This window comes from Podarcis muralis, chromosome 18 (assembly GCF_964188315.1).
Source record: "Podarcis muralis chromosome 18, rPodMur119.hap1.1, whole genome shotgun sequence".
Lineage (NCBI taxonomy): Eukaryota > Metazoa > Chordata > Lepidosauria > Squamata > Lacertidae > Podarcis > Podarcis muralis.
The window spans coordinates 8,072,199-8,084,722 of record NC_135672.1 but is presented as its reverse complement, the minus strand read 5'-3'; positions in this window follow the sequence as shown (position 1 = coordinate 8,084,722).

Below are 12,524 nucleotides of genomic sequence, written 5' to 3'. Positions count from 1 at the left end.
AACAATGGTTCCCATGTTATAATGTGAAGAGAAACCAGTCCGTCCCAGTTTGATGAGTCACGCTGCATTTTTTGCTTAAGCAAACCAACAGCGCTGTGGCACTGCAAATACATGCTGCTCTCTAATTCCTAGCAAACAGCCCAACTGAACGCATTTTCCAGACTTGAAACTCAGGTTTCTTCCATTATGGGGCTCAAAAAGTACAATATTGGGAAATGATTTATAATGAATTGAAAAATATATATTTAAATTTAGCTTCCTCTCCCCAAAGTCCTTTTTGTTTGGAATAAGCCAGACAGAGGGATGTGGGTGGCGATGTGGGTTAAACCACAGAACCTAGGGCTTGCCGATCAGAAGGTCGGCGGTTCGAATCACCGCGACAGGGTGAGCTCCCGTTGCTCGGTTCCTGCTCCTGCCAACCTAGCAGTTTGAAAGCACATCAAAGTGCAAGTAGATCAATAGGCTGGAACGTAAACGGCGTTTCCGTGCGCTGCTCTGGTTCGCCAGAAGCGTCTTAGTCCTGCTGGCCACATGACCCGGAAGCTGTACGCCGGCTCCCTCAGCCTGTAAAGCGAGATGAGCGCCACAACCCCAGAGTCGGTCACAACTGGACCTAATGGCCAGGGGTCCCTTTACCTTTTTAAGCCAGACAGAATAAGCAACAACAGTGGCCCATGTTGTGTTAGCCCAAAAATGTAAAGTGAGCGAAGTGCCATGTAAAAAGAATTGGCAATTTAAGATGTTAGAATATTCAGAACCTGAAGGGTGAAAACACAGAATAAGAGAGCAAGAAGAACGTATATTTAAAGAAGAGTGGAAAATATCTATCGAATATGTTGAAAATAATTGTGCACAGCTGAAAACGCCAGCAGCATTACAAATCCGACAGAGTAAACAATATTTGATTGATGTAAAAGCGGAAAACTGATTTGAATGTTTCTAGCAAAATATGAAGGATTGTATGATATGTTAATGTGAACCATGGAAGGAGTAGAAGGGAAGTCATTGAAGAAGGGAAGAAGGGAAACCATGGAAGAAGTAGAAGGGGCCAGCGCTGTCCAGAGACACTTCCGGGTCACGTGGCCAGCGTGACAAAGCTGCATCTGGCGAGCCAGCGCAGCACACGGAACGCCGTTTACCTTCCAGCTAGTAAGCGGTCCCTATTTATCTACTTGCACCCGGGGTGCTTTCGAACTGCTAGGTTGGCAGGCGCTGGGACCGAGCAGCGGGAACGCACCCCACCGCGGGGATTCGAACCGCTGGCCTTTCGATCGGCAAGCCCTAGGCGCTGCGGCTTTTACCCACAGCGCCACCCGCGTCCCAAAGAAATGCATAAAAAGTGGTTAAAACGGTGGATCATCAGAGGTGCTGATGGAAGTCTAAAAAGATTGTATAAGTGATAAGTTTTGTGGTACATTTTATAATTTATATGTTAAAATCAATAAAAATTATTTAAAAAAAGGAAAGAAACTTGACTGTTCTGCACAAAATGCCTGCGTGCCAGCACTGCGCTACAGATGAAAGAGTTGACACATGTGATCAAGCACAGCCCCGCCTGGGCATGTCAGACGAATGCGCTCAGGTCCCGTTCAGAGAGTCAACTTTGCCCTAGTGGGCTGCCTGCCTCTGGCACAGAAGGGCCTTACTCATTTGAGGACACGGCCTGCAGCTTACAACCTCCTGCCTGGAAGGTCAGGCTTTGATGACTCAGAGCACGTACATGCAACAGCCGTGCAAGCGTGGAGCAGGCTTGTGCAATGCACCTCACAACTGCCTCCTTCCCGTGTCAACATTCACCGAGAGCTGGAAATCTCCTGCACCCACTTAGCAACATGTTGCAACATACAAAGCTGCTTTCTGCCACAGGCAGGGTGGATAAATACCAATGGTTTTTTTAAAAAAATAAATAAATTGGATTATTAAAATTTTATTAAATCGGATTTTAAAACTTTTATTAAATCGGATTTTTAGAATTTTATTAAATCAGATTTAAATTTTTTTATTAAATCGGATTTTAAAACTTTTATTAAATCGGATTTTAAAAATTTTATTAAATCGGATTTTAAATTTTTTATTAAATCAGATTTTAAAAAATTTATTAAATCGGATTTTAAAAATTTAAATCGGATTTTTAAAATAAAATGCTTTCAGAGGAGAAATCTTCCTAAAGGTAGCTTTCTGTTTAAGTTACACTACAGTCCAAAGGCTTTTCATCAGGAAATAAGGATTTGCCTTTAAGTTTTTCGTGTGTGCTAAAACTCAGTCTAAGTTAACAAACATGGATACATATGCTACAATGTTATTGTTTTAGTTAAATAAATGGTTTAAATTGTTGTGAAGGAAATGTTTCTTTTTCTCCTTCCAATCAAGTACAGCAGAAAAGTCCAAATATAAACCATAATTCCATAATTGCCTGTCTAGGTATTTCTAATAGTATAACCAGCAATTTTTGATATAACTGTAAAAACCACTCTGAACATTTATTATTCCAAAAATGAAAACCTTCACCAGGTTGTAAATACAGTGGTACCTCGGGTTAAGTACTTAATTCGTTCCGGAGGTCCGTACTTAACTTGAAACTGTTCTTAACCTGAAGCACCACTTTAGCTAATGGGGCCTCCTGCGGCTGCTGCCGCGCCGCCGGAGCACGATTTCTGTTCTCATCCTGAAGCAAAGTTCTTAACCTGAAGCACTATTTCTGGGTTAGCGGAGTCTGTAACCTGAAGCGTATGTAACCTGAGGTACCACTGTATTAAGATTATACTAGCAAGAATAAGTCTTTCTGTTAAAAAAAAAGGAAAAAAAAGATTCAAATCAAGTCTTACTGACTAGTGATTTAAATCAAGCCTTACTGACTAGTGATATCAATCATGATTTGATTTAAATCAAATCCACCCTGCTCAATAGTGTTGGCTCGGATTGGCAGCAGCTCCCCAGGGCTGGTCATTCCCAGTCTGACGTGGAGATATCCAGGATTGAACCGGACGACCTTCTCCATGCATTCAACGACCGACTCCTTCCCCTATCTCAGGGGTCAGCAACCTAAGGTCCATGGGCTGAAAGCGGCCCGCAGAGGTCATTTGACTGGCCCACGAGCTGCCCCTGAACCGAGTTGCCCGCTCATGCACTGTGCTAAACCGGCACAGCGCGGCGCAAAGACTCGCTTACGTGGCGCCGAAAACAGCGCCTGCGCAGACGCTGAAAACCGCATCTGCACACGCGCAGGCGCCGGAAATCACAGGCGTGCGAGCTCACACACACACACAATCCAGGCCACGGAGGGATCTCCGTGGGACGGATCCGGCCCAGACAAGATAAACCTTGCTGAGCGCTATCTTATACTGACCTTCACTGTAAGTCAGTGTTAGAAATCTGCCTGGTGCCAGGTGATCTCTGCATGCCAGGGTGGTGACTGACATCCCCGTCTGGCTGGCCCCTGCGGCTTCCTTAAGTGTTGTTGTTTAGTCGTTTAGTGGTGTCCGCCTCTTCGTGACCCCCTGGACCAGAGCACGCCAGGCCCTCCTGTCTTCCACTGCCTCCCGCAGTTTGGTCAAACTCATGCTGGTAGCTTCGAGAACACTGTCCCACCATCTCGTCCTCTGTCGTCCCCTTTTCCTTGTGCCCTCCATCTTTCCCAACATCAGTGTCTTTTCCAGGAAGTCTTCTCTTCTCATGAGGTGGCCAAAGTCTTGGAGCCTCAGCTTCAGGATCTGTCCTTCCATTGAGCACTCAGGGCTGATTTCCTTCAGAATGGAGAGGTTTGATCTTCTTGCAGTCCATGGGACTCTCAAGAGTCTCCTCCAGCACCAGAATTCAAAAGCATCCATTCTTCGGCGATCAGCCTTCTTGATGGTCCAGCTCTCACTTCCGCACATCACTACTGGGAAAACCAGAGCTTTATTTGCTGCATTCATCTCCTGCCTTTCTCTCCCAGGAGCCCATGGTTCATCGGAATCTCAGTTAATCACGACAACAACCTTGCGAGGCAGGACAAGAGTGACTGGCTCCAAGGTTGCCCAGTGGGATTCATGACCGAGGGACGATTTGAACCGTGACCTGCCAGGTCCCAGTCCCGACACTCTCACCCTGGCTTCCTATGCTATGGGGCAGCTCTATAAATTAAGTAGGTATGCACTCACAGGTGTAAAAAGATAAAGGACCCCTGCTTTTGAATTCTGTTGCTGGAGGAGACTCTTCAGAGTCCCATGGACTGCAAGAAGATCAAACCTCTCCATTCTGAAGGAAATCAGCCCTGAGTGCTCACTGGAAGGACAGATCCTAAAGCTGAGGCTCCAGTACTTTGGCCACCTCATGAGAAGAGAAGACTCCCTGGAAAAGCCCCGGTGTTGGGAAAGACGGAGGGCACAAGGAGAAGGGGATGACAGAGGACGAGATGGTGGGACAGTGTTCTCGAAGCTACCAGTATGAGTTTGACCAAGCTGTGGGAGGCAGTGGAAGACAGGAGTGCCTGGCGTGCTCTGGTCCAGGGGGTCACGAAGAGTCGGACACGACTAAACGACTCAACAACAACAAAGGACCCCTGACCGTTAATCCAGTCATGGACGACTCTGGGGTTGCGGCGCTCATCTCGCTTTACTGGCTGAGGGAGCCGGCTTACAGCTTCCGGGTCATGTGGCCAGAATGACTAAGCTGGTTCTGGCGAACCAGAGCAGCGCACTGAAACACTGTTTACCTTCCCGCCGGAGCGGTACCTATTTATCTACTTGCACTTTGACGTGCTTTCGAACTGCTAGGTTGGCAGGAGCAGGGACTGAGCAACGGGAGCTCACCCCGTTGCGGGGATTCGAACCGCTGACCTTCCGATCGGCAAGCCCAAGAGGCTCAGTGGTTTAACCCACAGAGCCACCCACGTCCCTCTCACAGGAGTAAGTCCCACTTAAAAGCATGCATAGGATCAGACCCTTGCAGGGGTGTCCAATTTTTTTTAAGAGGGCCAGATTTGAAGAAGTGAGCATGCATGAGGGCTGACTAAAATTGTTGAGCCCTGATCTAAACCTGTTTGCCTGTATGGAGGAATGGTGTGTGTCTACACTTTACAAAGTTAAGATTTGCATTAATCGCTCTGCCTGCTTTTTCATGTAACCCCCAGAAATAAGTGCAGCCCCCTCAGATTGAAAAGGGTCCCCCTTTTTTTAAAAAAGTGTTTTAAATAGCTCATGGGCCTTTCCAATTCTCCTTAAATGCACATACAGTGGCACCTCTGGTTACGTACTTAATTCGTTCCGGAGGTCCGTTCTTAACCTGAAACTGTTCTTAACCTGAAGCACCACTTTAGCTAATGGGGTCTCCTACTGCCGCCGCAGCTGCACAATTTCTGTTCTCATCCTGAAGCAAAGTTCTTAACCCGAGGTACTATTTCTGGGTTAGCGGAGTCTGTAACCTGAAGCGTATGTAACCTGAAGTGTATGTAACCCGATGTACCACTGTACCTTCACTTGACCTCTTGAATGAGAGCAGAGAAGGCTGTTCAGACTGCGGCTGAACTCCAGGACCAAATCGCCCTCTTTGGAAGTCCAAGTTGCTTAAGAGAGCTAGAAGTTCTCACCAGGTGATCACCAAGATACTATTTACTCATTAACTTGCCGGTGCTGAACTTCCTTGCCTTGGAAGTTAAATCCCATGGGTGCTTTTGTTATCAGCTAGGGTGTGTGTGTGTGTGTGTGTGTGTGTGTGTGCACTTCTTTTGGAAAACTCTGAATCGCTCTGCAGTGAAGCAAATATCTCCTTTTGTTGAAGCCACACAGAAAACACTTTCACATGCAAATACACCCTCACAACACTCCGAAGTTCCTCTTTTTTTTTTAAAGAACTTTACTCCGGAAGCAAACCCTAGAAGGGTGGAGGGGGGGGGTGTGAAAAGACCCCAACCCGCTCCACTTTTAAACAAAAGCATTCCAGAAATATCCAAAGGGCGAGTTCCGAGGCATATTTTGATCCTACTGTTGCATTAAAAAACAAAACAATACTATTTGCATTTCGGAATCTTTCTCTCATTTGCTAGTTTTGAATCCCAAAACATTTAGCCCAATCTATGTATGCATAATTAAAGGAGATGCTGTATTATACAATCAATTTTTTCAGGGAATTAGGAGGTTTGTGGGGGGTTTTTTACGATCCTAACAGTACAATCCTAGGCATGCCGACCCAGTTTTTAAATGGAGTTTGTTCCCAGGTAAGCAGGTATAAAAAAAGTTTTTTGCAGGACTGTGAGGTGAGGAGGGGGCGCTGGAGGAAGAGGGAGTTTGAGAATCTATGGGGTATTTTAAACGCGCGGTATGAACCAGCACATCAGCATTGCCCATTAAAATTAAGAAATCTCACCCACCCATTAAACGCGCGGTATGAAGCAAGTCCCAACGCATCATGCATTAAAATTAAAATTAAGAAATCTCACCCACCCATTTTTTAAAATCGTTCCCCAACAAATCTGGGATCCCTTAACCCCAGGAATTTCCTTTACTCCCCTCCCCCCAAGAAACTGCTTTTTAACCCCGGAACTGGCACCCTGAAACAATTAAACCACGACCATACCTTTCAACTAACCCGGAGCCGGAGCAACGACGAAGGTCTTCCAGCGACGATCCGCACGCAATCTAAACGCGGAGGTGACTCGATTCAGCTCCTCACCGGCGTGGGCGGGGACAGAATGTTGGCCCGCCGGCTTTGCTACATTGCGGCGCGTCGGAGCCAATCGGGCGAGGGGAGGAATCGAGCCCCAGCCAATGGGGAGCGGCGGAAGGCGGCGGGGAACAGAACGTGGCGTCGCGAACTGGTTACAAAGGAAATCAATAATAAACTTAAAAGGGCTGCTTTTTGCACGTGGGTGGCAGGTGGGCGTGGGAGGAGCAGGGAGCTGGGATTGATGCAGGGGCCAGCAAACTTTTCCAGCAGGGGGCCGGTCCACTGTCCCTCAGACCTTGTGGGGGGCCGGACTATATTTTGGGGAAAAAATAATGAACGAATTCCTGTGCCCCCCAAATAACCCAGAGGTGCATTTTAAATAAAAGGGCACATTCTATTCATGTAAAAACATACTGATTCCCCGACCGTCAGGGGCCAGATTTAGAAGGCTATTGGGCCAGATCCGGCCCTTGGGGCTTAGTTTGCCTAGTAAAGGTAAAGGGACGCCTGAGCATTAGGTCCAGTCCTGACTGACTCTGGGGTTGCGGCGCTCATCTCGCTTTATTGGCCGAGGGAGCCGGCGTACAGCTTCCGGGTCATGTGGCCAGCATGACTAAGCCGCTTCTGGCGAACCAGAGCAGCGCATGGAAACGCCATTTACCTTCCCGCTGGAGCGGTACCTATTTATCTACTTGCACTTTGATGTGCTTTTGAATTGCTAGGTTGGCAGGAGCAGGGACTGAGCAACAGGAGCTCACCCCGTCACGGGGATTCGAACCGCCGACCTTCTGATCGCCAAGTCCTAGGCTCTGTGGTTTAACCCACAGCGCGTTTGCCTACCCATGTATTAATGTATTGTCACCAGTGGTTAGTCTGAATGTTTTCTGCTTCTGTACCTGCGCTGGAATAAGTATAGTGGTTTTATTTTCATTTGATTTGGGGTTTTTTAAAAGAGACACCGGTCACATTTCAGATTAGAAGGCAAAACCTTCGGAGCCTTTTCTGCATGTAGTTTCCAGGTAAATTGCAGATTGCTTTTATGTAGTCCTGCTTCATTAAGGGTCGTAGGGTCTAATCAGACACCGAGCCTGAATTACAGTACAGTGGTACCTCGGGTTACATACGCTTCACGTTACAGACTCTGCTAACCCAGAAATAGTACCTCAGGTTAAGAACTTTGCTTCAGGATGAGGACAGAAATCGTGCTCCAGTGGCGCAGCAGCAGTGGGAGGCCCCATTAGCTAAAGTGGTGCTTCAGGTTAAGAACAGTTCCAGGTTAAGAATGGACCTCCGGAACAAATTAAGTACTTAACCCGAGGTACCACTGTGTCTGTTTATTTTACAAACCTAGGCCCTGCTTGATTGTAATCAAACCTCAAAGCTGTTTGTGAAAAGAATGAAGTAATAAAAATGTCGGTTAAAACAACAACATCCCAAGTAGTTTAGAAACAAACAAACCAACCTACTTAAAATATTCAAAAATAATTGAAATCAACAATAAGTTTTAAAAGCAAGTTGAAGCAAATTAATGTCAACATTCTAGATACCTGGATAAAAAGGTAAAGGTAAAGGATACTGAAGTCCAGTTGTGAATGACTCTGGAGTTGCGGTGCTCATCTCGCTTTAGAGGCCAAGAGAGCCAGCGTTTGTCCGCTCCGCGGACAGTTTTTCCAGATCATGTGGCCAGCATGACTAAGCCGCTTCTGGCGCAAGAGAACACCAAAACCAGAGCAGCGCACAGAAACACCGTTTACCTTCCCGCCGGAGCAGTACCTATTTATCTACTTGCGCTGGTGTGCTTTCAAACTGCTAGGTTGGCAGGAGCAGGGACCGAACAACGGGAGCTCACTCCGTCGCGGGGATTCGAACCGCCAACCTTCTGATTGGCAAGTCCTAGGCACTGTGGTTTAACCCACAACGCCACCCGTGTACCTAAAATATTCATTTAGACAACCTTAAAATATCAGCGACTTCCCTTCTTCTCTTTCCATGGTTTGTTTTGCATAAAATAAATCCCTGCATGTTTTACATGAACTAGACCACAGCGCCACCCGCGTCCGACAATTAATAGATAGAAAATGGTAAAAAGATGCAAACTTAAATTTAAATATGGAATCCGTGGAGGGAAGGAAGGAGGTCCGAAGGTTCAAAATAACCTTGTATGTGAGGGGTCCAGCTCTGAGGGTCTTCTGGGGGTTCCCTCCCTGCGAGAAGTGAGGTTATAAGGAGCCAGGTAGAGGGCCTTCTCGGTGGTGGCACCTGCCCTGTGGAACGCCCTCCCATCAGATGTTGAGGAAATAAGCAACTTTCTGACTTTTAGAAGACATCTGAAGGCAGCCCTGTTTAGGGAAGCTTTTAATGTTTGATGTTTTACTGTGTTTTTAATATTCTGTTGGGAGCCGCCCAGAGTGGCTGGGGAAACCCAGCCAGATGGATGGGGGTATAAATAAATTATTATTATTATTAGGTCTGCCACTCATTCCTTATTCAGACATGATGCTGTGTTGCCGAATGACAACACAGTTGATTCCCCTCTGTCTGGCCTACCCCCCAGGGCTGTTGTGAGAAACAACAGGGGTGGGATGTACGCTGATGAACTACAGGTCATGATGGCTGCAAGACCATGACTCTGTGGGTTCTTCGCAGGAGGAACTCCCCACCTACCCACACCGCCCCACCAGCAAATACTGATTTGAAACCTGGAAGAGTTCCCTGCTCTTCTGGTCCAAATGGATGCAGCCTGGGAGTGGTGACTATGGCAACCGCAGGGCACTGCTTTGAACCACCAGTTTCCATTTGTGTTGCTGGCCCGAGTTACCATGGCAACCCCTCTGCCTCTGTTCCGCTGGTGCTCTCTCCGCAAAGAGGGTGGTGTTGTTGTTTAGTCGTGTCCGCCTCTTCGTGACCCCCTGGACCAGAGCACGCCAGGCCCTCCTGTCTTCCACTGCCTCCCGCAGTTTGGTCAAACTCATGCTGGTAGCTTCGAGAACAGTGTCCAACCATCTCGTCCTCTGTCGTTGCCTTCTCCTTGCGCCCTCCATCTTTCCCAACCTCAGGGTCTTTTCCAGGGAGTCTTCTCTTCTCATGAGGTGGCCAAAGTATTGGAGCCTCAGCTTCAGGATCTGTCCTTCCAGTGAGCACTCAGGGCTGATTTCCTTCCGAATGGAGAGGTTTGATCTTCTTGCAGTCCATGGGACTCTCAAGAGTCTCCTCCAGCACCATAATTCAAAAGCATCCATTCTTTGGCGATCAGCCTTCTTGATGGTCCAGCTCTCACTTCCATACATCACTACTAGGAAAACCATAGCTTTAACTATACGGACCTTTGTTGGCAAGGTGATGTCTCTGCTTTTTAAGGCTGTCTAGGTTTGTCATCGCTTTTCTCCCGAGAAGCAGGCGTCTTTTAATTTCGTGGCTGCTGTCACCATTTGCAGGAGGGTACAGAGTCCCATTTTGGACAAAAGGGAGTTGTTTTGGAAGAAACAGAACTCTGGCACAGCATACCCTCGGGCGCAAGGTGGGGAATTCTGTCGGAAACGGAAGCTGCCGCAATGGGCAGCATCGCCAGACGTTAGGAACAAAAATGCAGGCGAAACATGGAACGATGTGTGCTTTGGTCTTGTGAATGTTACACACACAATTACATTATTTTCTGTATTGTTCTTGATATTCCCCTTCCATTCTAATGCACTGAAGCCCTACTCAGAATTGGCCTGTTGAAATGAACGGGCCTGGCTCACTTTGATCTATCGATTCCAATGGGTTTACTCTGAGTAGGACTTAGCTGGGTACGCCCCCAATTCCTTGTGCTCACTTATCTGGGAGTAATCGCCATTGAATTTATAGGGCCCAGTTTCCACACAGACCTGTGTAGGATGCTGCTGTGTAAATCAATAAAATAATACTTTTTTAAAAACAACAATGATGAACTGGACCTGTTTTCCCTTTGATAATGCTCAGAATAGCTTCCATTTTATTTTACTATGCAAAAGATGCTGATGCAAACATTGCTGAAAATCATTAAATCCATTTCCCTACATTATTTCAAAATTAATCTCACTTTTCCAACAATGTACACTATTGCAACTTTATAATAGAAAAGAATTTGTCTGCATGGCTCGTACCCAATGTTAGTCCGCCTAGAGGCAGAGGCATAAAGGACACAATTAACTAAGATCCATTAATTTCATTAAGTGCCCTGAGTAGGATTTATTTGGCCACAGCCCAATATTTTTAATATTAACATCTGATAGAATGAAAGGCAAGACTGGTTCTTGGGCAGTTTCCTCAAAATGATCGCTAACGCACAGTGTGATACTATCCAAGTTTACTCAGAAGTAAGCTCTGTTTGGGACTTACTCCCAGGAAAGCATGCACATGATGGCAGTTAGTAATCATCAATCTTTATTGGGTCCAGAGACCCAACAAATTGTTACACAGCAATACACAATGCATACAGCCTAACTCCAGGTTAAACAAGCATTTTTTTCAGAATATAGGCATCACTGGTTCTTGCAACCACTGATAAAAACTTTGCCACTGCTAATGTTCTAGCATTTGTCCGGTCTTCCAATAGGAACCTGACATAGTGAGCCTCTGATTTTCCCGGGAAAGGTACCAGCGAGGGTAGTATCAGTTCAGCCCTGGCTTGCTCATATTTTGCACAATGCAACAAAATATGTCTTATGGAATCGATGTCTTGAGCACACGAGCAAAGTCTGTCCTGGTAGGGAACTCCTCTCAACACTGCAGAAGGAAAGACGCTTAGTCTGGCTTTGGTGAAAAGCCTTCGATAGTTTGGCACTGTCAGGTTTTTAATGTAAGGTGTTAACTTAAAGACATGCCCACATTGTACTCCTACTGCCAGCGGACTACAGACTGCGTGTGATCGAGATCACAAGTCACTGTGTGCATTATCCCATAATCTTTGCTTTAACATCTTTTGGGCGCCTTCGTAACCCAGGTAATACAGTTGGTGTGTGTGTGACAAACTGTATTACCTGGGATGGTAGCTAGTAAATTAGCTGCGCTTGTTCGCCATATTTTTACCTGGAAAACAAATACCGGTAAATCAGCCGTCGCGATAAACGTCAAAGCACTCAGCAATAAATAGCAATGGAGTGTTTCAAACATTTAGATCGCCTTTTATGAAACCAACCCTGCGAGGTACGCCGGTGCTGCTTTCAGCGCATCGTCTGGATGAGCAATGGTTAAGTGGCACAAATGGTACTTCAGTAGCACAAGGAATCAGGCTATTTGGCCATTTAACCCAGTATTGTTAGCACGGAGTGGCAGCAGCTTCTCAAAGAGGAGATTTTACCAGCCCTACCTGCAGGTGCCAGGGATCAAATTTGGGCTGCGATGTGTGTGCTCTAACACTGTGGGACGCGGGTGGCGCTGTGGTCTAAACCATCGAGCCTCTTGGGCTTGCCGATTGGAAGGTCGGTGGTTCAAATCCCCATGACGGGGTGAGCTCCCGTTGCTCTGTCCCAGCTCCTGCCAACCTAGCAGTTTGAAAGCACGCCAGTGCAAGTAGATAAATAGGTACCACTGCAGCGGGAAGGTAAACGGCGTTTCCATGCGCTCTGGTTTCCGTCACGGTCTCCCGTTGCGCCAGAAGCGGTTTAGTTCTGCTGGCCACATGACCCGGAAAGCTGTCCGTGGACAAACGCCGGCTGAAAAGCGAGATGAGCGCCACAACCCCACAGTTGCCTTTGACTGGACTTAACCATCCAGGAGTTCTTTACCTTTACTGCTCTAACACTGAGCTGTGGTCCTTCCCCCTAAACAAAAATTAAGATTCCAGGCCTCATGGTTCTAAATAAAGAACTTACCGTATTTTTCGCTCTATAAGACGCACCAGACCACAAGACGCACCTAGT